This window comes from Cyanistes caeruleus, unplaced genomic scaffold (assembly GCF_971803275.1).
Source record: "Cyanistes caeruleus unplaced genomic scaffold, bCyaCae1.hap1.1 HAP1_SCAFFOLD_124, whole genome shotgun sequence".
NCBI classification, from domain to species: domain Eukaryota; kingdom Metazoa; phylum Chordata; class Aves; order Passeriformes; family Paridae; genus Cyanistes; species Cyanistes caeruleus.
The window spans coordinates 528,912-555,066 of record NW_028255921.1 but is presented as its reverse complement, the minus strand read 5'-3'; the positions used below and the strand labels follow the sequence as shown (position 1 = coordinate 555,066).

The 26,155-nt window shown below is 50.2% G+C and overlaps 1 long non-coding RNA gene across 1 annotated transcript; it reads right to left on the bottom strand.

Annotated features, from left to right (window-relative positions):
- Positions 1-13,442: 13,442 nt before the first annotated feature.
- Positions 13,443-23,983, bottom strand: LOC147646110 (uncharacterized). Its single transcript, XR_015281963.1, has 7 exons — positions 23,804-23,983; positions 23,481-23,714; positions 20,647-23,189; positions 20,324-20,557; positions 17,490-20,029; positions 17,167-17,400; positions 13,443-16,875 (listed from the first exon to the last, which is right to left on the bottom strand). It is a non-coding gene; the product is annotated as an uncharacterized LOC147646110 (long non-coding RNA).
- Positions 23,984-26,155: the final 2,172 nt, after the last annotated feature.

Genomic DNA, 26,155 nt, shown 5'->3' with positions numbered 1-26,155 from the left:
CAGATTCAGGCACAATCCTACTGCCTGCTGAGCATCTGGGAAAGGTGCTGAGCATCTTCAGGCCTAGAAGCACAAAAGAGCTCAGGCTCTCCCCGAACTGGGTTTTCAGGGCAGCTTTCCATATCTCTGCAAGATTTCTTCATCCCTCAACACGTCTGACTTTATGATGTCCAACGATGCATTTGGGTTTCTTCCGTCCTCTTGTGTGCCCGTGGGTAACCTTCCACGTGGATGAAGGAGATTGTGTACAGGACAATTGATTGCGGCATTGCCATTTGGCTTCACTGTCACTCAGTTGAACACGGTCCTTATCTAAGAAGGACTTCCAAGAAATGGGTAGGAGTTTTGGCTGTGAGAGGAGCAGAAAGCACATTTTCTACAGCAAATTGCTAGCTGATGCACTTTCCTCCCTGCCAAAATAGTGATTGCCATTCATCTTCCTGGGAAGAATGTAAAGACCCATTCAGAGATGCCAGGTTCAGCTGGCCTGTGGCTTTGTGTGCCTCATTTCACATGTCCAATTTCAAGGGCCACTAAAAGAGGCTCATGTTTGCCTTGCTACCCACAAGTGCTGTAGGTATTTCCAGGAGAAGAGGGAAAACATCGCTGTCCAGTGGTGTGGTAGAAATGCCACCACAACTGTGATTGTGTGAGCAAAGCCAGCCAGTGCTTTTTGGGGCAGCAGCAGCAGCTGAGAGTGTGGCAGAGCGGTTTTGATACTCTTTTTAGAGTCCTGCAAACATTGTTCCCGAAACAACCCACAGCTTTGCAAATGTGCCCGAAGAAAATGCAAAGAGAACTGGGGTGTGAAAATCAAACACTGTTTACCTGTAGAAGAAAAGGAACAAGAATGAACTACACCACATATTTACACTGTAAGAATATTGGTAACAACAACAACAACAACAACAACAAACTATAGAACCTATTTACCTGAGAACAGCTCTAACAAAACTCTATGAAACGTATTTACAGACAACTTAAACAAACTCTAAAACCTCTATCCTGAACACAACAACTGTAAAACGTATGTACAGCAGGGTGGCATCTGTGTCTGTGATGTCCCTAAGTCCTGGAAGAAAAACAAGTAGCACGGTCAGTGCAGTCAGGCACGGAAGGGTGTTCCATGTGCTGCCGGGCTGGGACAATGGCCCAGTGGGACTCTGCTGCCAGAAGGGAGCCTGGCTGGGGGCTGTGGCCCAGGCACTGGAACAGGGCTTGTGTGGCCCACAGCAAGCCCAGGCCAGGCCAGGGATGGCCAGCAGAATCCAGTGCATGGGCTAGCATGTCCCTGAGCAGGAAGTGCCCAGCCCGGCCCCAGGCTGGCAGCAGGGGCCCCACTCTGCCTGTGGGGAGCACCTGCCTGTTCTGCTGCTGGCATCGGTCTTCATCCCAAGACCATGTCTTCCTCCTTGTCTTTTAGATCAATATCCATCTCTTCAACATAATCTTTCGTTTCCACCTCCATCTCTTCCTCTGTCTCGTACATATCCACATCCATCTCTTCCTCTCCACTATCCTCTCCGTCCACTTCCATGGCTTCTTCTCTATCAGTCTGTGTATCGACGTCCGTCTCCTCCTCTCCGTCTGTGCCAGCCTGCAGAGGTAGCAAAATTTCCCAGCCTGTCCCACAGAGCTCCAGCCCAGCCAGGCAGCTGCGGGGTGTCCGCCTCCGTGGAATAGTACCATAGCTCTTTTGGAACAAATGCAGACATCCTGCAGGGATGGAGAGCAAAATCCAAGCGATGGGGAGCTTTGGGGACTGCTGGGGGAATCAGGGAGCAGGTGGCAACAAGGTGACAGGGGTAGGCTTGGAGCAGGGTGAATGAAGAGCGTGCTGGCACAAGGAGCCAAGGGTTGTGTTGTGGCCGTTGCTGGATGCTGGAAGTTCTAGCTGGAGCGTGCACTGTGACATCACCGCCAGGAGTTCAGGCCCAGGCTGAAGTGGACAACGGAGACCGTAGAATGAATGATGGAATCCCTGGGTGCTTGGGCTTGGAAGGGACCCTAAAGACCATCTTGTTCCAAGCGGAGCGATCTTCCCCTAGAATAGGTTGCTCAGAGCCCCGCTCCCAGCTGGCCTTGGATGTTGCCAAGGATGGAGCATCCCCAGCCTCTGTGCACAGCCTGGGCCAGTGGCCCAGCAGCCTGAGTGGAAAAGAGCAGCTTCATTAGATCCAACTTCAAGCTCACTCCTGCAGTTGAAAGGCTTCTCCTCCCTGTGCCCATCTTTCCTAGAGCTGCAGGGAGGCCTCGCCAGCCCCCTTCTCTTTCCAGGCTGAGCATCCCCAGCCCCACACGGACAGCAGTCCGATGCGTGGCAGTCAAGGCTAAAGGGTAGCAAATGGCTACATCAGGAAGTGAGAGATGGAAGCTTTTGGAGATGGAAGCTTTACCTCTAAATGTAGAAAAGAAAGAGAAGTGGAGGGGGAAATGGTGGGACTCTGGCTCTGTTCTAACTGGCGAAGATTTTCTTTTCTTCTTTTCTGTCGTGCTAACCCAAGTTTTGTTGTTTGAAAGGAGGTTTAGCAAAATATCCATCGTCTTCTCCACTGCTGAAACACTGAACAACACCTGGGCAGGCTGAGGATGCAGAGCAAAACCTGCAAATATCTACTGCTGATCGTGATCCTGGGGAATGCAGCTAAAGCCAGCCAAAAGCAATTTCTGGAAAGTCAAGCCTGCTTTACGTTTTCTGGAGTTTGCTTGTGCCAACTTCACCAGTCATTTCTAAAAAAGGAAAAGAAACTCCAAGCAAAAGAGAGAAAAACACAAAGAAACCAACCCAAAGAAACCAATCAAACAAACAGATAAAACACCCCCAATCAAACCAAAGGCAATGAGAAGTTAGGACTAGTTGTAAGGATATCACAGCAGGCGAATGGCTGCTTCCTACTTGGATCACCATCCAAAGCCACCTAGAACAACTTCTCCAAAACATATCCAACAGCAGAAATGGAAAAAGTGATCCATGGCAGCTCTGCATTGTGGTGAAGGATGAGCATGCAGTGGTCCAGATGCAGCATTGCCCACCCTCCAGGCTGCTGTTTGCTCTGCTGAAAGACTCTTGCAGGACTCTTGTGGCCCCTCTCCATGCAATGGAAATCCTTGCCACAGCTCTCAGTTGAGGCACTGGCATTTCCAGAGCCAGATTCAGGCACAATCCTACTGCCTGCTGAGCATCTGGGAAAGGTGCTGAGCATCTTCAGGCCTAGAAGCACAAAAGAGCTCAGGCTCTCCCCGAACTGGGTTTTCAGGGCAGCTTTCCATATCTCTGCAAGATTTCTTCATCCCTCAACACGTCTGACTTTATGATGTCCAACGATGCATTTGGGTTTCTTCCGTCCTCTTGTGTGCCCGTGGGTAACCTTCCACGTGGATGAAGGAGATTGTGTACAGGACAATTGATTGCGGCATTGCCATTTGGCTTCACTGTCACTCAGTTGAACACGGTCCTTATCTAAGAAGGACTTCCAAGAAATGGCTAGGAGTTTTGGCTGTGAGAGGAGCAGAAAGCACATTTTCTACAGCAAATTGCTAGCTGATGCACTTTCCTCCCTGCCAAAATAGTGATTGCCATTCATCTTCCTGGGAAGAATGTAAAGACCCATTCAGAGATGCCAGGTTCAGCTGGCCTGTGGCTTTGTGTGCCTCATTTCACATGTCCAATTTCAAGGGCCACTAAAAGAGGCTCATGTTTGCCTTGCTACCCACAAGTGCTGTAGGTATTTCCAGGAGAAGAGGGAAAACATCGCTGTCCTGTGGTGTGGTAGAAATGCCACCACAACTGTGATTGTGTGAGCAAAGCCAGCCAGTGCTTTTTGGGGCAGCAGCAGCAGCTGAGAGTGTGGCAGAGCGGTTGTGATACTCTTTTTAGAGTCCTGCAAACATTGTTCCCGAAACAACCCACAGCTTTGCAAATGTGCCCGAAGAAAATGCAAAGAGAACTGGGGTGTGAAAATCAAAGACTGTTTATCTGTAGAAGAAAAGGAACAAGAATGAACTACACCACATATTTACACTGTAAGAATATTGGTAACAACAACAACAACAACAACCACAACAACAACAACAAACTATAGAACCTATTTACCTGAGAAGAGATCTAACAAAACTCTATGAAACGTATTTACAGACAACTTAAACAAACTCTAAAACCTCTATCCTGAACACAACAACTGTAAAACGTATGTACAGCAGGGTGGCATCTGTGTCTGTGATGTCCCTAAGTCCTGGAAGAAAAACAAGTAGCACGGTCAGTGCAGTCAGGCACCACGGAAGGGTGTTCCATGTGCTGCCGGGCTGGGACACTGGCCCAGTGGGACTCTGCTGCCAGAAGGGAGCCTGGCTGGGGGCTGTGGCCCAGGCACTGGAACAGGGCTTGTGTGGCCCACAGCAAGCCCAGGCCAGGCCAGGGATGGCCAGCAGAATCCAGTGCATGGGCTAGCGTGTCCCTGAGCAGGAAGTGCCCAGCCCGGCCCCAGGCTGGCAGCAGGGGCCCCACTCTGCCTGTGGGGAGCACCTGCCTGTTCTGCTGCTGGCATCGGTCTTCATCCCAAGACCATGTCTTCCTCCTTGTCTTTTAGATCAATATCCATCTCTTCAATATAATCTTTCGTTTCCACCTCCATCTCTTCCTCTGTCTCGTACATATCCACATCCATCTCTTCCTCTCCACTATCCTCTCCGTCCACTTCCATGGCTTCTTCTCTATCAGTCTGTGTATCGACGTCCGTCTCCTCCTCTCCGTCTGTGCCAGCCTGCAGAGGTAGCAAAATTTCCCAGCCTGTCCCACAGAGCTCCAGCCCAGCCAGGCAGCTGCGGGGTGTCCGCCTCCGTGGAATAGTACCATAGCTCTTTTGGAACAAATGCAGACATCCTGCAGGGATGGAGAGCAAAATCCAAGCGATGGGGAGCTTTGGGGACTGCTGGAGGAATCAGGGAGCAGGTGGCAACAAGGTGACAGGGGTAGGCTTGGAGCAGGGTGAATGAAGAGCGTGCTGGCACAAGGAGCCAAGGGTTGTGTTGTGGCCGTTGCTGGATGCTGGAAGTTCTAGCTGGAGCGTGCACTGTGACATCACCGCCAGGAGTTCAGGCCCAGGCTGAAGTGGACAACGGAGACCGTAGAATGAATGATGGAATCCCTGGGTGCTTGGGCTTGGAAGGGACCCTAAAGACCATCTTGTTCCAAGCGGAGCGATCTTCCCCTAGAATAGGTTGCTCAGAGCCCCGCTCCCAGCTGGCCTTGGATGTTGCCAAGGATGGAGCATCCCCAGCCTCTGTGCACAGCCTGGGCCAGTGGCCCAGCAGCCGGAGTGGAAAAGAGCAGCTTCATTAGATCCAACTTCAAGCTCACTCCTGCAGTTGAAAGGCTTCTCCTCCCTGTGCCCATCTTTCCTAGAGCTGCAGGGAGGCCTCGCCAGCCCCCTTCTCTTTCCAGGCTGAGCATCCCCAGCCCCACACGGACAGCAGTCCGATGCGTGGCAGTCAAGGCTAAAGGGTAGCAAATGGCTACATCAGGAAGTGAGAGATGGAAGCTTTTGGAGATGGAAGCTTTACCTCTAAATGTAGAAAAGAAAGAGAAGTGGAGGGGGAAATGGTGGGACTCTGGCTCTGTTCTAACTGGCGAAGATTTTCTTTTCTTCTTTTCTGTCGTGCTAACCCAAGTTTTGTTGTTTGAAAGGAGGTTTAGCAAAATATCCATCGTCTTCTCCACTGCTGAAACACTGAACAACACCTGGGCAGGCTGAGGATGCAGAGCAAAACCTGCAAATATCTACTGCTGATCGTGATCCTGGGGAATGCAGCTAAAGCCAGCCAAAAGCAATTTCTGGAAAGTCAAGCCTGCTTTACGTTTTCTGGAGTTTGCTTGTGCCAACTTCACCAGTCATTTCTAAAAAAGGAAAAGAAACTCCAAGCAAAAGAGAGAAAAACACAAAGAAACCAACCCAAAGAAACCAATCAAACAAACAGATAAAACACCCCCAATCAAACCAAAGGCAATGAGAAGTTAGGACTAGTTGTAAGGATATCACAGCAGGCGAATGGCTGCTTCCTACTTGGATCACCATCCAAAGCCACCTAGAACAACTTCTCCAAAACATATCCAACAGGAGAAATGGAAAAAGTGATCCATGGCAGCTCTGCATTGTGGTGAAGGATGAGCATGCAGTGGTCCAGATGCAGCATTGCCCACCCTCCAGGCTGCTGTTTGCTCTGCTGAAAGACTCTTGCAGGACTCTTGTGGCCCCTCTCCATGCAATGGAAATCCTTGCCACAGCTCTCAGTTGAGGCACTGGCATTTCCAGAGCCAGATTCAGGCACAATCCTACTGCCTGCTGAGCATCTGGGAAAGCTGCTGAGCATCTTCAGGCCTAGAAGCACAAAAGAGCTCAGGCTCTCCCCGAACTGGGTTTTCAGGGCAGCTTTCCATATCTCTGCAAGATTTCTTCATCCCTCAACACGTCTGACTTTATGATGTCCAACGATGCATTTGGGTTTCTTCCGTCCTCTTGTGTGCCCGTGGGTAACCTTCCACGTGGATGAAGGAGATTGTGTACAGGACAATTGATTGCGGCATTGCCATTTGGCTTCACTGTCACTCAGTTGAACACGGTCCTTATCTAAGAAGGACTTCCAAGAAATGGCTAGGAGTTTTGGCTGTGAGAGGAGCAGAAAGCACATTTTCTACAGCAAATTGCTAGCTGATGCACTTTCCTCCCTGCCAAAATAGTGATTGCCATTCATCTTCCTGGGAAGAATGTAAAGACCCATTCAGAGATGCCAGGTTCAGCTGGCCTGTGGCTTTGTGTGCCTCATTTCACATGTCCAATTTCAAGGGCCACTAAAAGAGGCTCATGTTTGCCTTGCTACCCACAAGTGCTGTAGGTATTTCCAGGAGAAGAGGGAAAACATCGCTGTCCTGTGGTGTGGTAGAAATGCCACCACAACTGTGATTGTGTGAGCAAAGCCAGCCAGTGCTTTTTGGGGCAGCAGCAGCAGCTGAGAGTGTGGCAGAGCGGTTGTGATACTCTTTTTAGAGTCCTGCAAACATTGTTCCCGAAACAACCCACAGCTTTGCAAATGTGCCCGAAGAAAATGCAAAGAGAACTGGGGTGTGAAAATCAAAGACTGTTTATCTGTAGAAGAAAAGGAACAAGAATGAACTACACCACATATTTACACTGTAAGAATATTGGTAACAACAACAACAACAACAACCACAACAACAACAACAAACTATAGAACCTATTTACCTGAGAAGAGATCTAACAAAACTCTATGAAACGTATTTACAGACAACTTAAACAAACTCTAAAACCTCTATCCTGAACACAACAACTGTAAAACGTATGTACAGCAGGGTGGCATCTGTGTCTGTGATGTCCCTAAGTCCTGGAAGAAAAACAAGTAGCACGGTCAGTGCAGTCAGGCACCACGGAAGGGTGTTCCATGTGCTGCCGGGCTGGGACACTGGCCCAGTGGGACTCTGCTGCCAGAAGGGAGCCTGGCTGGGGGCTGTGGCCCAGGCACTGGAACAGGGCTTGTGTGGCCCACAGCAAGCCCAGGCCAGGCCAGGGATGGCCAGCAGAATGCAGTGCATGGGCTAGCGTGTCCCTGAGCAGGAAGTGCCCAGCCCGGCCCCAGGCTGGCAGCAGGGGCCCCACTCTGCCTGTGGGGAGCACCTGCCTGTTCTGCTGCTGGCATCGGTCTTCATCCCAAGACCATGTCTTCCTCCTTGTCTTTTAGATCAATATCCATCTCTTCAACATAATCTTTCGTTTCCACCTCCATCTCTTCCTCTGTCTCGTACATATCCACATCAATCTCTTCCTCTCCACTATCCTCTCCGTCCACTTCCATGGCTTCTTCTCTATCAGTCTGTGTATCGACGTCCGTCTCCTCCTCTCGGTCTGTGTCAGCCTGCAGAGGTAGCAAAATTTCCCAGCCTGTCCCACAGAGCTCCAGCCCAGCCAGGCAGCTGCGGGGTGTCCGCCTCCGTGGAATAGTACCATAGCTCTTTTGGAACAAATGCAGACATCCTGCAGGGATGGAGAGCAAAATCCAAGCGATGGGGAGCTTTGGGGACTGCTGGGGGAATCAGGGAGCAGGTGGCAACAAGGTGACAGGGGTAGGCTTGGAGCAGGGTGAATGAAGAGCGTGCTGGCACAAGGAGCCAAGGGTTGTGTTGTGGCCGTTGCTGGATGCTGGAAGTTCTAGCTGGAGCGTGCACTGTGACATCACCGCCAGGAGTTCAGGCCCAGGCTGAAGTGGACAACGGAGACCGTAGAATGAATGATGGAATCCCTGGGTGCTTGGGCTTGGAAGGGACCCTAAAGACCATCTTGTTCCAAGCGGAGCGATCTTCCCCTAGAATAGGTTGCTCAGAGCCCCGCTCCCAGCTGGCCTTGGATGTTGCCAAGGATGGAGCATCCCCAGCCTCTGTGCACAGCCTGGGCCAGTGGCCCAGCAGCCGGAGTGGAAAAGAGCAGCTTCATTAGATCCAACTTCAAGCTCACTCCTGCAGTTGAAAGGCTTCTCCTCCCTGTGCCCATCTTTCCTAGAGCTGCAGGGAGGCCTCGCCAGCCCCCTTCTCTTTCCAGGCTGAGCATCCCCAGCCCCACACGGACAGCAGTCCGATGCGTGGCAGTCAAGGCTAAAGGGTAGCAAATGGCTACATCAGGAAGTGAGAGATGGAAGCTTTTGGAGATGGAAGCTTTACCTCTAAATGTAGAAAAGAAAGAGAAGTGGAGGGGGAAATGGTGGGACTCTGGCTCTGTTCTAACTGGCGAAGATTTTCTTTTCTTCTTTTCTGTCGTGCTAACCCAAGTTTTGTTGTTTGAAAGGAGGTTTAGCAAAATATCCATCGTCTTCTCCACTGCTGAAACACTGAACAACACCTGGGCAGGCTGAGGATGCAGAGCAAAACCTGCAAATATCTACTGCTGATCGTGATCCTGGGGAATGCAGCTAAAGCCAGCCAAAAGCAATTTCTGGAAAGTCAAGCCTGCTTTACGTTTTCTGGAGTTTGGTTGTGCCAACTTCACCAGTCATTTCTAAAAAAGGAAAAGAAACTCCAAGCAAAAGAGAGAAAAACACAAAGAAACCAACCCAAAGAAACCAATCAAACAAACAGATAAAACACCCCCAATCAAACCAAAGGCAATGAGAAGTTAGGACTAGTTGTAAGGATATCACAGCAGGCGAATGGCTGCTTCCTACTTGGATCACCATCCAAAGCCACCTAGAACAACTTCTCCAAAACATATCCAACAGGAGAAATGGAAAAAGTGATCCATGGCAGCTCTGCATTGTGGTGAAGGATGAGCATGCAGTGGTCCAGATGCAGCATTGCCCACCCTCCAGGCTGCTGTTTGCTCTGCTGAAAGACTCTTGCAGGACTCTTGTGGCCCCTCTCCATGCAATGGAAATCCTTGCCACAGCTCTCAGTTGAGGCACTGGCATTTCCAGAGCCAGATTCAGGCACAATCCTACTGCCTGCTGAGCATCTGGGAAAGGTGCTGAGCATCTTCAGGCCTAGAAGCACAAAAGAGCTCAGGCTCTCCCCGAACTGGGTTTTCAGGGCAGCTTTCCATATCTCTGCAAGATTTCTTCATCCCTCAACACGTCTGACTTTATGATGTCCAACGATGCATTTGGGTTTCTTCCGTCCTCTTGTGTGCCCGTGAGTAACCTTCCACGTGGATGAAGGAGATTGTGTACAGGACAATTGATTGCGGCATTGCCATTTGGCTTCACTGTCACTCAGTTGAACACGGTCCTTATCTAAGAAGGACTTCCAAGAAATGGGTAGGAGTTTTGGCTGTGAGAGGAGCAGAAAGCACATTTTCTACAGCAAATTGCTAGCTGATGCACTTTCCTCCCTGCCAAAATAGTGATTGCCATTCATCTTCCTGGGAAGAATGTAAAGACCCATTCAGAGATGCCAGGTTCAGCTGGCCTGTGGCTTTGTGTGCCTCATTTCACATGTCCAATTTCAAGGGCCACTAAAAGAGGCTCATGTTTGCCTTGCTACCCACAAGTGCTGTAGGTATTTCCAGGAGAAGAGGGAAAACATCGCTGTCCTGTGGTGTGGTAGAAATGCCACCACAACTGTGATTGTGTGAGCAAAGCCAGCCAGTGCTTTTTGGGGCAGCAGCAGCAGCTGAGAGTGTGGCAGAGCGGTTGTGATACTCTTTTTAGAGTCCTGCAAACATTGTTCCCGAAACAACCCACAGCTTTGCAAATGTGCCCGAAGAAAATGCAAAGAGAACTGGGGTGTGAAAATCAAAGACTGTTTATCTGTAGAAGAAAAGGAACAAGAATGAACTACACCACATATTTACACTGTAAGAATATTGGTAACAACAACAACAACAACAACAACAACAACAACAACAAACTATAGAACCTATTTACCTGAGAAGAGATCTAACAAAACTCTATGAAACGTATTTACAGACAACTTAAACAAACTCTAAAACCTCTATCCTGAACACAACAACTGTAAAACGTATGTACAGCAGGGTGGCATCTGTGTCTGTGATGTCCCTAAGTCCTGGAAGAAAAACAAGTAGCATGGTCAGTGCAGTCAGGCACCACGGAAGGGTGTTCCATGTGCTGCCGGGCTGGGACACTGGCCCAGTGGGACTCTGCTGCCAGAAGGGAGCCTGGCTGGGGGCTGTGGCCCAGGCACTGGAACAGGGCTTGTGTGGCCCACAGCAAGCCCAGGCCAGGCCAGGGATGGCCAGCAGAATGCAGTGCATGGGCTAGCGTGTCCCTGAGCAGGAAGTGCCCAGCCCGGCCCCAGGCTGGCAGCAGGGGCCCCACTCTGCCTGTGGGGAGCACCTGCCTGTTCTGCTGCTGGCATCGGTCTTCATCCCAAGACCATGTCTTCCTCCTTGTCTTTTAGATCAATATCCATCTCTTCAACATAATCTTTCGTTTCCACCTCCATCTCTTCCTCTGTCTCGTACATATCCACATCCATCTCTTCCTCTCCACTATCCTCTCCGTCCACTTCCATGGCTTCTTCTCTATCAGTCTGTGTATCGACGTCCGTCTCCTCCTCTCGGTCTGTGTCAGCCTGCAGAGGTAGCAAAATTTCCCACCCTGTCCCACAGAGCTCCAGCCCAGCCAGGCAGCTGCGGGGTGTCCGCCTCCGTGGAATAGTACCATAGCTCTTTTGGAACAAATGCAGACATCCTGCAGGGATGGAGAGCAAAATCCAAGCGATGGGGAGCTTTGGGGACTGCTGGGGGAATCAGGGAGCAGGTGGCAACAAGGTGACAGGGGTAGGCTTGGAGCAGGGTGAATGAAGAGCGTGCTGGCACAAGGAGCCAAGGGTTGTGTTGTGGCCGTTGCTGGATGCTGGAAGTTCTAGCTGGAGCGTGCACTGTGACATCACCGCCAGGAGTTCAGGCCCAGGCTGAAGTGGACAACGGAGACCGTAGAATGAATGATGGAATCCCTGGGTGCTTGGGCTTGGAAGGGACCCTAAAGACCATCTTGTTCCAAGCGGAGCGATCTTCCCCTAGAATAGGTTGCTCAGAGCCCCGCTCCCAGCTGGCCTTGGATGTTGCCAAGGATGGAGCATCCCCAGCCTCTGTGCACAGCCTGGGCCAGTGGCCCAGCAGCCGGAGTGGAAAAGAGCAGCTTCATTAGATCCAACTTCAAGCTCACTCCTGCAGTTGAAAGGCTTCTCCTCCCTGTGCCCATCTTTCCTAGAGCTGCAGGGAGGCCTCGCCAGCCCCCTTCTCTTTCCAGGCTGAGCATCCCCAGCCCCACACGGACAGCAGTCCGATGCGTGGCAGTCAAGGCTAAAGGGTAGCAAATGGCTACATCAGGAAGTGAGAGATGGAAGCTTTTGGAGATGGAAGCTTTACCTCTAAATGTAGAAAAGAAAGAGAAGTGGAGGGGGAAATGGTGGGACTCTGGCTCTGTTCTAACTGGCGAAGATTTTCTTTTCTTCTTTTCTGTCGTGCTAACCCAAGTTTTGTTGTTTGAAAGGAGGTTTAGCAAAATATCCATCGTCTTCTCCACTGCTGAAACACTGAACAACACCTGGGCAGGCTGAGGATGCAGAGCAAAACCTGCAAATATCTACTGCTGATCGTGATCCTGGGGAATGCAGCTAAAGCCAGCCAAAAGCAATTTCTGGAAAGTCAAGCCTGCTTTACGTTTTCTGGAGTTTGCTTGTGCCAACTTCACCAGTCATTTCTAAAAAAGGAAAAGAAACTCCAAGCAAAAGAGAGAAAAACACAAAGAAACCAACCCAAAGAAACCAATCAAACAAACAGATAAAACACCCCCAATCAAACCAAAGGCAATGAGAAGTTAGGACTAGTTGTAAGGATATCACAGCAGGCGAATGGCTGCTTCCTACTTGGATCACCATCCAAAGCCACCTAGAACAACTTCTCCAAAACATATCCAACAGGAGAAATGGAAAAAGTGATCCATGGCAGCTCTGCATTGTGGTGAAGGATGAGCATGCAGTGGTCCAGATGCAGCATTGCCCACCCTCCAGGCTGCTGTTTGCTCTGCTGAAAGACTCTTGCAGGACTCTTGTGGCCCCTCTCCATGCAATGGAAATCCTTGCCACAGCTCTCAGTTGAGGCACTGGCATTTCCAGAGCCAGATTCAGGCACAATCCTACTGCCTGCTGAGCCTCTGGGAAAGGTGCTGAGCATCTTCAGGCCTAGAAGCACAAAAGAGCTCAGGCTCTCCCCGAACTGGGTTTTCAGGGCAGCTTTCCATATCTCTGCAAGATTTCTTCATCCCTCAACACGTCTGACTTTATGATGTCCAACGATGCATTTGGGTTTCTTCCGTCCTCTTGTGTGCCCGTGAGTAACCTTCCACGTGGATGAAGGAGATTGTGTACAGGACAATTGATTGCGGCATTGCCATTTGGCTTCACTGTCACTCAGTTGAACACGGTCCTTATCTAAGAAGGACTTCCAAGAAATGGGTAGGAGTTTTGGCTGTGAGAGGAGCAGAAAGCACATTTTCTACAGCAAATTGCTAGCTGATGCACTTTCCTCCCTGCCAAAATAGTGATTGCCATTCATCTTCCTGGGAAGAATGTAAAGACCCATTCAGAGATGCCAGGTTCAGCTGGCCTGTGGCTTTGTGTGCCTCATTTCACATGTCCAATTTCAAGGGCCACTAAAAGAGGCTCATGTTTGCCTTGCTACCCACAAGTGCTGTAGGTATTTCCAGGAGAAGAGGGAAAACATCGCTGTCCTGTGGTGTGGTAGAAATGCCACCACAACTGTGATTGTGTGAGCAAAGCCAGCCAGTGCTTTTTGGGGCAGCAGCAGCAGCTGAGAGTGTGGCAGAGCGGTTGTGATACTCTTTTTAGAGTCCTGCAAACATTGTTCCCGAAACAACCCACAGCTTTGCAAATGTGCCCGAAGAAAATGCAAAGAGAACTGGGGTGTGAAAATCAAAGACTGTTTATCTGTAGAAGAAAAGGAACAAGAATGAACTACACCACATATTTACACTGTAAGAATATTGGTAACAACAACAACAACAACCACAACAACAACAACAAACTATAGAACCTATTTACCTGAGAAGAGATCTAACAAAACTCTATGAAACGTATTTACAGACAACTTAAACAAACTCTAAAACCTCTATCCTGAACACAACAACTGTAAAACGTATGTACAGCAGGGTGGCATCTGTGTCTGTGATGTCCCTAAGTCCTGGAAGAAAAACAAGTAGCACGGTCAGTGCAGTCAGGCACCACGGAAGGGTGTTCCATGTGCTGCCGGGCTGGGACACTGGCCCAGTGGGACTCTGCTGCCAGAAGGGAGCCTGGCTGGGGGCTGTGGCCCAGGCACTGGAACAGGGCTTGTGTGGCCCACAGCAAGCCCAGGCCAGGCCAGGGATGGCCAGCAGAATCCAGTGCATGGGCTAGCGTGTCCCTGAGCAGGAAGTGCCCAGCCCGGCCCCAGGCTGGCAGCAGGGGCCCCACTCTGCCTGTGGGGAGCACCTGCCTGTTCTGCTGCTGGCATCGGTCTTCATCCCAAGACCATGTCTTCCTCCTTGTCTTTTAGATCAATATCCATCTCTTCAACATAATCTTTCGTTTCCACCTCCATCTCTTCCTCTGTCTCGTACATATCCACATCCATCTCTTCCTCTCCACTATCCTCTCCGTCCACTTCCATGGCTTCTTCTCTATCAGTCTGTGTATCGACGTCCGTCTCCTCTCCGTCTGTGCCAGCCTGCAGAGGTAGCAAAATTTCCCAGCCTGTCCCACAGAGCTCCAGCCCAGCCAGGCAGCTGCGGGGTGTCCGCCTCCGTGGAATAGTACCATAGCTCTTTTGGAACAAATGCAGACATCCTGCAGGGATGGAGAGCAAAATCCAAGCGATGGGGAGCTTTGGGGACTGCTGGGGGAATCAGGGAGCAGGTGGCAACAAGGTGACAGGGGTAGGCTTGGAGCAGGGTGAATGAAGAGCGTGCTGGCACAAGGAGCCAAGGGTTGTGTTGTGGCCGTTGCTGGATGCTGGAAGTTCTAGCTGGAGCGTGCACTGTGACATCACCGCCAGGAGTTCAGGCCCAGGCTGAAGTGGACAACGGAGACCGTAGAATGAATGATGGAATCCCTGGGTGCTTGGGCTTGGAAGGGACCCTAAAGACCATCTTGTTCCAAGCGGAGCGATCTTCCCCTAGAATAGGTTGCTCAGAGCCCCGCTCCCAGCTGGCCTTGGATGTTGCCAAGGATGGAGCATCCCCAGCCTCTGTGCACAGCCTGGGCCAGTGGCCCAGCAGCCGGAGTGGAAAAGAGCAGCTTCATTAGATCCAACTTCAAGCTCACTCCTGCAGTTGAAAGGCTTCTCCTCCCTGTGCCCATCTTTCCTAGAGCTGCAGGGAGGCCTCGCCAGCCCCCTTCTCTTTCCAGGCTGAGCATCCCCAGCCCCACACGGACAGCAGTCCGATGCGTGGCAGTCAAGGCTAAAGGGTAGCAAATGGCTACATCAGGAAGTGAGAGATGGAAGCTTTTGGAGATGGAAGCTTTACCTCTAAATGTAGAAAAGAAAGAGAAGTGGAGGGGGAAATGGTGGGACTCTGGCTCTGTTCTAACTGGCGAAGATTTTCTTTTCTTCTTTTCTGTCGTGCTAACCCAAGTTTTGTTGTTTGAAAGGAGGTTTAGCAAAATATCCATCGTCTTCTCCACTGCTGAAACACTGAACAACACCTGGGCAGGCTGAGGATGCAGAGCAAAACCTGCAAATATCTACTGCTGATCGTGATCCTGGGGAATGCAGCTAAAGCCAGCCAAAAGCAATTTCTGGAAAGTCAAGCCTGCTTTACGTTTTCTGGAGTTTGCTTGTGCCAACTTCACCAGTCATTTCTAAAAAAGGAAAAGAAACTCCAAGCAAAAGAGAGAAAAACACAAAGAAACCAACCCAAAGAAACCAATCAAACAAACAGATAAAACACCCCCAATCAAACCAAAGGCAATGAGAAGTTAGGACTAGTTGTAAGGATATCACAGCAGGCGAATGGCTGCTTCCTACTTGGATCACCATCCAAAGCCACCTAGAACAACTTCTCCAAAACATATCCAACAGGAGAAATGGAAAAAGTGATCCATGGCAGCTCTGCATTGTGGTGAAGGATGAGCATGCAGTGGTCCAGATGCAGCATTGCCCACCCTCCAGGCTGCTGTTTGCTCTGCTGAAAGACTCTTGCAGGACTCTTGTGGCCCCTCTCCATGCAATGGAAATCCTTGCCACAGCTCTCAGTTGAGGCACTGGCATTTCCAGAGCCAGATTCAGGCACAATCCTACTGCCTGCTGAGCATCTGGGAAAGGTGCTGAGCATCTTCAGGCCTAGAAGCACAAAAGAGCTCAGGCTCTCCCCGAACTGGGTTTTCAGGGCAGCTTTCCATATCTCTGCAAGATTTCTTCATCCCTCAACACGTCTGACTTTATGATGTCCAACGATGCATTTGGGTTTCTTCCGTCCTCTTGTGTGCCCGTGGGTAACCTTCCACGTGGATGAAGGAGATTGTGTACAGGACAATTGATTGTGGCATTGCCATTTGGCTTCACTGTCACTCAGTTGAACACGGTCCTTATCTAAGAAGGACTTCCAAGAAATGGGTAGGAGTTTTGGCTGTGAGAGGAGCAGAAAGCACATTTTCTACAGCAAATTGCTAGCTGATGCACTTTCCTCCCTGCCAAAATAGTGATTGCCATTCATCTTCCTGGGAAGAATGTAAAGACCCATTCAGAGATGCCAGGTTCAGCTGGCCTGTGGCTTTGTGTGCCTCATTTCACATGTCCAATTTCAAGGGCCACTAAAAGAGGCTCATGTTTGCCTTGCTACCCACAAGTGCTGTAGGTATTTCCAGGAGAAGAGGGAAAACATCGCTGTCCTGTGGTGTGGTAGAAATGCCACCACAACTGTGATTGTGTGAGCAAAGCCAGCCAGTGCTTTTTGGGGCAGCAGCAGCAGCTGAGAGTGTGGCAGAGCGGTTGTGATACTCTTTTTAGAGTCCTGCAAACATTGTTCCCGAAACAACCCACAGCTTTGCAAATGTGCCCGAAGAAAATGCAAAGAGAACTGGGGTGTGAAAATCAAAGACTGTTTATCTGTAGAAGAAAAGGAACAAGAATGAACTACACCACATATTTACACTGTAAGAATATTGGTAACAACAACAACAACAACCACAACAACAACAACAAACTATAGAACCTATTTACCTGAGAAGAGATCTAACAAAACTCTATGAAACGTATTTACAGACAACTTAAACAAACTCTAAAACCTCTATCCTGAACACAACAACTGTAAAACGTATGTACAGCAGGGTGGCATCTGTGTCTGTGATGTCCCTAAGTCCTGGAAGAAAAACAAGTAGCACGGTCAGTGCAGTCAGGCACGGAAGGGTGTTCCATGTGCTGCCGGGCTGGGACACTGGCCCAGTGGGACTCTGCTGCCAGAAGGGAGCCTGGCTGGGGGCTGTGGCCCAGGCACTGGAACAGGGCTTGTGTGGCCCACAGCAAGCCCAGGCCAGGCCAGGGATGGCCAGCAGAATCCAGTGCATGGGCTAGCGTGTCCCTGAGCAGGAAGTGCCCAGCCCGGCCCCAGGCTGGCAGCAGGGGCCCCACTCTGCCTGTGGGGAGCACCTGCCTGTTCTGCTGCTGGCATCGGTCTTCATCCCAAGACCATGTCTTCCTCCTTGTCTTTTAGATCAATATCCATCTCTTCAACATAATCTTTCGTTTCCACCTCCATCTCTTCCTCTGTCTCGTACATATCCACATCCATCTCTTCCTCTCCACTATCCTCTCCGTCCACTTCCATGGCTTCTTCTCTATCAGTCTGTGTATCGACGTCCGTCTCCGCCTCTCCGTCTGTGCCAGCCTGCAGAGGTAGCAAAATTTCCCAGCCTGTCCCACAGAGCTCCAGCCCAGCCAGGCAGCTGCGGGGTGTCCGCCTCCGTGGAATAGTACCATAGCTCTTTTGGAACAAATGCAGACATCCTGCAGGGATGGAGAGCAAAATCCAAGCGATGGGGAGCTTTGGGGACTGCTGGGGGAATCAGGGAGCAGGTGGCAACAAGGTGACAGGGGTAGGCTTGGAGCAGGGTGAATGAAGAGCGTGCTGGCACAAGGAGCCAAGGGTTGTGTTGTGGCCGTTGCTGGATGCTGGAAGTTCTAGCTGGAGCGTGCACTGTGACATCAGGAGTTCAGGCCCAGGCTGAAGTGGACAACGGAGACCGTCGAATGAATGATGGAATCCCTGGGTGCTTGGGCTTGGAAGGGACCCTAAAGACCATCTTGTTCCAAGCGGAGCGATCTTCCCCTAGAATAGGTTGCTCAGAGCCCCGCTCCCAGCTGGCCTTGGATGTTGCCAAGGATGGAGCATCCCCAGCCTCTGTGCACAGCCTGGGCCAGTGGCCCAGCAGCCGGAGTGGAAAAGAGCAGCTTCATTAGATCCAACTTCAAGCTCACTCCTGCAGTTGAAAGGCTTCTCCTCCCTGTGCCCATCTTTCCTAGAGCTGCAGGGAGGCCTCGCCAGCCCCCTTCTCTTTCCAGGCTGAGCATCCCCAGCCCCACACGGACAGCAGTCCGATGCGTGGCAGTCAAGGCTAAAGGGTAGCAAATGGCTACATCAGGAAGTGAGAGATGGAAGCTTTTGGAGATGGAAGCTTTACCTCTAAATGTAGAAAAGAAAGAGAAGTGGAGGGGGAAATGGTGGGACTCTGGCTCTGTTCTAACTGGCGAAGATTTTCTTTTCTTCTTTTCTGTCGTGCTAACCCAAGTTTTGTTGTTTGAAAGGAGGTTTAGCAAAATATCCATCGTCTTCTCCACTGCTGAAACACTGAACAACACCTGGGCAGGCTGAGGATGCAGAGCAAAACCTGCAAATATCTACTGCTGATCGTGATCCTGGGGAATGCAGCTAAAGCCAGCCAAAAGCAATTTCTGGAAAGTCAAGCCTGCTTTACGTTTTCTGGAGTTTGGTTGTGCCAACTTCACCAGTCATTTCTAAAAAAGGAAAAGAAACTCCAAGCAAAAGAGAGAAAAACACAAAGAAACCAACCCAAAGAAACCAATCAAACAAACAGATAAAACACCCCCAATCAAACCAAAGGCAATGAGAAGTTAGGACTAGTTGTAAGGATATCACAGCAGGCGAATGGCTGCTTCCTACTTGGATCACCATCCAAAGCCACCTAGAACAACTTCTCCAAAACATATCCAACAGGAGAAATGGAAAAAGTGATCCATGGCAGCTCTGCATTGTGGTGAAGGATGAGCATGCAGTGGTCCAGATGCAGCATTGCCCACCCTCCAGGCTGCTGTTTGCTCTGCTGAAAGACTCTTGCAGGACTCTTGTGGCCCCTCTCCATGCAATGGAAATCCTTGCCACAGCTCTCAGTTGAGGCACTGGCATTTCCAGAGCCAGATTCAGGCACAATCCTACTGCCTGCTGAGCATCTGGGAAAGGTGCTGAGCATCTTCAGGCCTAGAAGCACAAAAGAGCTCAGGCTCTCCCCGAACTGGGTTTTCAGGGCAGCTTTCCATATCTCTGCAAGATTTCTTCATCCCTCAACACGTCTGACTTTATTATGTCCAACGATGCATTTGGGTTTCTTCCGTCCTCTTGTGTGCCCGTGGGTAACCTTCCACGTGGATGAAGGAGATTGTGTACAGGACAATTGATTGCGGCATTGCCATTTGGCTTCACTGTCACTCAGTTGAACACGGTCCTTATCTAAGAAGGACTTCCAAGAAATGGGTAGGAGTTTTGGCTGTGAGAGGAGCAGAAAGCACATTTTCTACAGCAAATTGCTAGCTGATGCACTTTCCTCCCTGCCAAAATAGTGATTGCCATTCATCTTCCTGGGAAGAATGTAAAGACCCATTCAGAGATGCCAGGTTCAGCTGGCCTGTGGCTTTGTGTGCCTCATTTCACATGTCCAATTTCAAGGGCCACTAAAAGAGGCTCATGTTTGCCTTGCTACCCACAAGTGCTGTAGGTATTTCCAGGAGAAGAGGGAAAACATCGCTGTCCTGTGGTGTGGTAGAAATGCCACCACAACTGTGATTGTGTGAGCAAAGCCAGCCAGTGCTTTTTGGGGCAGCAGCAGCAGCTGAGAGTGTGGCAGAGCGGTTGTGATACTCTTTTTAGAGTCCTGCAAACATTGTTCCCGAAACAACCCACAGCTTTGCAAATGTGCCCGAAGAAAATGCAAAGAGAACTGGGGTGTGAAAATCAAAGACTGTTTATCTGTAGAAGAAAAGGAACAAGAATGAACTACACCACATATTTACACTGTAAGAATATTGGTAACAACAACAACAACAACAACCACAACAACAACAACAAACTATAGAACCTATTTACCTGAGAAGAGATCTAACAAAACTCTATGAAACGTATTTACAGACAACTTAAACAAACTCTAAAACCTCTATCCTGAACACAACAACTGTAAAACGTATGTACAGCAGGGTGGCATCTGTGTCTGTGATGTCCCTAAGTCCTGGAAGAAAAACAAGTAGCACGGTCAGTGCAGTCAGGCACCACGGAAGGGTGTTCCATGTGCTGCCGGGCTGGGACACTGGCCCAGTGGGACTCTGCTGCCAGAAGGGAGCCTGGCTGGGGGCTGTGGCCCAGGCACTGGAACAGGGCTTGTGTGGCCCACAGCAAGCCCAGGCCAGGCCAGGGATGGCCAGCAGAATCCAGTGCATGGGCTAGCGTGTCCCTGAGCAGGAAGTGCCCAGCCCGGCCCCAGGCTGGCAGCAGGGGCCCCACTCTGCCTGTGGGGAGCACCTGCCTGTTCTGCTGCTGGCATCGGTCTTCATCCCAAGACCATGTCTTCCTCCTTGTCTTTTAGATCAATATCCATCTCTTCAACATAATCTTTCGTTTCCACCTCCATCTCTTCCTCTGTCTCGTACATATCCACATCCATCTCTTCCTCTCCACTATCCTCTCCGTCCACTTCCATGGCTTCTTCTCTATCAGTCTGTGTATCGACGTCCGTCTCCTCCTCTCGGTCTGTGCCAGCCTGCAGAGGTAGCAAAATTTCCCAGCCTGTCCCACAGAGCTCCAGCCCAGCCAGGCAGCTGCGGGGTGTCCGCCTCCGTGGAATAGTACCATAGCTCTTTTGGAACAAATGCAGACATCCTGCAGGGATGGAGAGCAAAATCCAAGCGATGGGGAGCTTTGGGGACTGCTGGGGGAATCAGGGAGCAGGTGGCAACAAGGTGACAGGGGTAGGCTTGGAGCAGGGTGAATGAAGAGCGTGCTGGCACAAGGAGCCAAGGGTTGTGTTGTGGCCGTTGCTGGATGCTGGAAGTTCTAGCTGGAGCGTGCACTGTGACATCACCGCCAGGAGTTCAGGCCCAGGCTGAAGTGGACAACGGAGACCGTAGAATGAATGATGGAATCCCTGGGTGCTTGGGCTTGGAAGGGACCCTAAAGACCATCTTGTTCCAAGCGGAGCGATCTTCCCCTAGAATAGGTTGCTCAGAGCCCCGCTCCCAGCTGGCCTTGGATGTTGCCAAGGATGGAGCATCCCCAGCCTCTGTGCACAGCCTGGGCCAGTGGCCCAGCAGCCGGAGTGGAAAAGAGCAGCTTCATTAGATCCAACTTCAAGCTCACTCCTGCAGTTGAAAGGCTTCTCCTCCCTGTGCCCATCTTTCCTAGAGCTGCAGGGAGGCCTCGCCAGCCCCCTTCTCTTTCCAGGCTGAGCATCCCCAGCCCCACACGGACAGCAGTCCGATGCGTGGCAGTCAAGGCTAAAGGGTAGCAAATGGCTACATCAGGAAGTGAGAGATGGAAGCTTTTGGAGATGGAAGCTTTACCTCTAAATGTAGAAAAGAAAGAGAAGTGGAGGGGGAAATGGTGGGACTCTGGCTCTGTTCTAACTGGCGAAGATTTTCTTTTCTTCTTTTCTGTCGTGCTAACCCAAGTTTTGTTGTTTGAAAGGAGGTTTAGCAAAATATCCATCGTCTTCTCCACTGCTGAAACACTGAACAACACCTGGGCAGGCTGAGGATGCAGAGCAAAACCTGCAAATATCTACTGCTGATCGTGATCCTGGGGAATGCAGCTAAAGCCAGCCAAAAGCAATTTCTGGAAAGTCAAGCCTGCTTTACGTTTTCTGGAGTTTGCTTGTGCCAACTTCACCAGTCATTTCTAAAAAAGGAAAAGAAACTCCAAGCAAAAGAGAGAAAAACACAAAGAAACCAACCCAAAGAAACCAATCAAACAAACAGATAAAACACCCCCAATCAAACCAAAGGCAATGAGAAGTTAGGACTAGTTGTAAGGATATCACAGCAGGCGAATGGCTGCTTCCTACTTGGATCACCATCCAAAGCCACCTAGAACAACTTCTCCAAAACATATCCAACAGGAGAAATGGAAAAAGTGATCCATGGCAGCTCTGCATTGTGGTGAAGGATGAGCATGCAGTGGTCCAGATGCAGCATTGCCCACCCTCCAGGCTGCTGTTTGCTCTGCTGAAAGACTCTTGCAGGACTCTTGTGGCCCCTCTCCATGCAATGGAAATCCTTGCCACAGCTCTCAGTTGAGGCACTGGCATTTCCAGAGCCAGATTCAGGCACAATCCTACTGCCTGCTGAGCATCTGGGAAAGGTGCTGAGCATCTTCAGGCCTAGAAGCACAAAAGAGCTCAGGCTCTCCCCGAACTGGGTTTTCAGGGCAGCTTTCCATATCTCTGCAAGATTTCTTCATCCCTCAACACGTCTGACTTTATGATGTCCAACGATGCATTTGGGTTTCTTCCGTCCTCTTGTGTGCCCGTGGGTAACCTTCCACGTGGATGAAGGAGATTGTGTACAGGACAATTGATTGTGGCATTGCCATTTGGCTTCACTGTCACTCAGTTGAACACGGTCCTTATCTAAGAAGGACTTCCAAGAAATGGGTAGGAGTTTTGGCTGTGAGAGGAGCAGAAAGCACATTTTCTACAGCAAATTGCTAGCTGATGCACTTTCCTCCCTGCCAAAATAGTGATTGCCATTCATCTTCCTGGGAAGAATGTAAAGACCCATTCAGAGATGCCAGGTTCAGCTGGCCTGTGGCTTTGTGTGCCTCATTTCACATGTCCAATTTCAAGGGCCACTAAAAGAGGCTCATGTTTGCCTTGCTACCCACAAGTGCTGTAGGTATTTCCAGGAGAAGAGGGAAAACATCGCTGTCCTGTGGTGTGGTAGAAATGCCACCACAACTGTGATTGTGTGAGCAAAGCCAGCCAGTGCTTTTTGGGGCAGCAGCAGCAGCTGAGAGTGTGGCAGAGCGGTTGTGATACTCTTTTTAGAGTCCTGCAAACATTGTTCCCGAAACAACCCACAGCTTTGCAAATGTGCCCGAAGAAAATGCAAAGAGAACTGGGGTGTGAAAATCAAAGACTGTTTATCTGTAGAAGAAAAGGAACAAGAATGAACTACACCACATATTTACACTGTAAGAATATTGGTAACAACAACAACAACAACCACAACAACAACAACAAACTATAGAACCTATTTACCTGAGAAGAGATCTAACAAAACTCTATGAAACGTATTTACAGACAACTTAAACAAACTCTAAAACCTCTATCCTGAACACAACAACTGTAAAACGTATGTACAGCAGAGTGGCATCTGTGTCTGTGATGTCCCTAAGTCCTGGAAGAAAAACAAGTAGCACGGTCAGTGCAGTCAGGCACGGAAGGGTGTTCCATGTGCTGCCGGGCTGGGACACTGGCCCAGTGGGACTCTGCTGCCAGAAGGGAGCCTGGCTGGGGGCTGTGGCCCAGGCACTGGAACAGGGCTTGTGTGGCCCACAGCAAGCCCAGGCCAGGCCAGGGATGGCCAGCAGAATCCAGTGCATGGGCTAGCGTGTCCCTGAGCAGGAAGTGCCCAGCCCGGCCCCAGGCTGGCAGCAGGGGCCCCACTCTGCCTGTGGGGAGCACCTGCCTGTTCTGCTGCTGGCATCGGTCTTCATCCCAAGACCATGTCTTCCTCCTTGTCTTTTAGATCAATATCCATCTCTTCAACATAATCTTTCGTTTCCACCTCCATCTCTTCCTCTGTCTCGTACATATCCACATCCATCTCTTCCTCTCCACTATCCTCTCCGTCCACTTCCATGGCTTCTTCTCTATCAGTCTGTGTATCGACGTCCGTCTCCGCCTCTCCGTCTGTGCCAGCCTGCAGAGGTAGCAAAATTTCCCAGCCTGTCCCACAGAGCTCCAGCCCAGCCAGGCAGCTGCGGGGTGTCCGCCTCCGTGGAATAGTACCATAGCTCTTTTGGAACAAATGCAGACATCCTGCAGGGATGGAGAGCAAAATCCAAGCGATGGGGAGCTTTGGGGACTGCTGGGGGAATCAGGGAGCAGGTGGCAACAAGGTGACAGGGGTAGGCTTGGAGCAGGGTGAATGAAGAGCGTGCTGGCACAAGGAGCCAAGGGTTGTGTTGTGGCCGTTGCTGGATGCTGGAAGTTCTAGCTGGAGCGTGCACTGTGACATCAGGAGTTCAGGCCCAGGCTGAAGTGGACAACGGAGACCGTCGAATGAATGATGGAATCCCTGGGTGCTTGGGCTTGGAAGGGACCCTAAAGACCATCTTGTTCCAAGCGGAGCGATCTTCCCCTAGAATAGGTTGCTCAGAGCCCCGCTCCCAGCTGGCCTTGGATGTTGCCAAGGATGGAGCATCCCCAGCCTCTGTGCACAGCCTGGGCCAGTGGCCCAGCAGCCGGAGTGGAAAAGAGCAGCTTCATTAGATCCAACTTCAAGCTCACTCCTGCAGTTGAAAGGCTTCTCCTCCCTGTGCCCATCTTTCCTAGAGCTGCAGGGAGGCCTCGCCAGCCCCCTTCTCTTTCCAGGCTGAGCATCCCCAGCCCCACACGGACAGCAGTCCGATGCGTGGCAGTCAAGGCTAAAGGGTAGCAAATGGCTACATCAGGAAGTGAGAGATGGAAGCTTTTGGAGATGGAAGCTTTACCTCTAAATGTAGAAAAGAAAGAGAAGTGGAGGGGGAAATGGTGGGACTCTGGCTCTGTTCTAACTGGCGAAGATTTTCTTTTCTTCTTTTCTGTCGTGCTAACCCAAGTTTTGTTGTTTGAAAGGAGGTTTAGCAAAATATCCATCGTCTTCTCCACTGCTGAAACACTGAACAACACCTGGGCAGGCTGAGGATGCAGAGCAAAACCTGCAAATATCTACTGCTGATCGTGATCCTGGGGAATGCAGCTAAAGCCAGCCAAAAGCAATTTCTGGAAAGTCAAGCCTGCTTTACGTTTTCTGGAGTTTGCTTGTGCCAACTTCACCAGTCATTTCTAAAAAAGGAAAAGAAACTCCAAGCAAAAGAGAGAAAAACACAAAGAAACCAACCCAAAGAAACCAATCAAACAAACAGATAAAACACCCCCAATCAAACCAAAGGCAATGAGAAGTTAGGACTAGTTGTAAGGATATCACAGCAGGCGAATGGCTGCTTCCTACTTGGATCACCATCCAAAGCCACCTAGAACAACTTCTCCAAAACATATCCAACAGGAGAAATGGAAAAAGTGATCCATGGCAGCTCTGCATTGTGGTGAAGGATGAGCATGCAGTGGTCCAGATGCAGCATTGCCCACCCTCCAGGCTGCTGTTTGCTCTGCTGAAAGACTCTTGCAGGACTCTTGTGGCCCCTCTCCATGCAATGGAAATCCTTGCCACAGCTCTCAGTTGAGGCACTGGCATTTCCAGAGCCAGATTCAGGCACAATCCTACTGCCTGCTGAGCATCTGGGAAAGGTGCTGAGCATCTTCAGGCCTAGAAGCACAAAAGAGCTCAGGCTCTCCCCGAACTGGGTTTTCAGGGCAGCTTTCCATATCTCTGCAAGATTTCTTCATCCCTCAACACGTCTGACTTTATTATGTCCAACGATGCATTTGGGTTTCTTCCGTCCTCTTGTGTGCCCGTGGGTAACCTTCCACGTGGATGAAGGAGATTGTGTACAGGACAATTGATTGCGGCATTGCCATTTGGCTTCACTGTCACTCAGTTGAACACGGTCCTTATCTAAGAAGGACTTCCAAGAAATGGGTAGGAGTTTTGGCTGTGAGAGGAGCAGAAAGCACATTTTCTACAGCAAATTGCTAGCTGATGCACTTTCCTCCCTGCCAAAATAGTGATTGCCATTCATCTTCCTGGGAAGAATGTAAAGACCCATTCAGAGATGCCAGGTTCAGCTGGCCTGTGGCTTTGTGTGCCTCATTTCACATGTCCAATTTCAAGGGCCACTAAAAGAGGCTCATGTTTGCCTTGCTACCCACAAGTGCTGTAGGTATTTCCAGGAGAAGAGGGAAAACATCGCTGTCCTGTGGTGTGGTAGAAATGCCACCACAACTGTGATTGTGTGAGCAAAGCCAGCCAGTGCTTTTTGGGGCAGCAGCAGCAGCTGAGAGTGTGGCAGAGCGGTTGTGATACTCTTTTTAGAGTCCTGCAAACATTGTTCCCGAAACAACCCACAGCTTTGCAAATGTGCCCGAAGAAAATGCAAAGAGAACTGGGGTGTGAAAATCAAAGACTGTTTATCTGTAGAAGAAAAGGAACAAGAATGAACTACACCACATATTTACACTGTAAGAATATTGGTAACAACA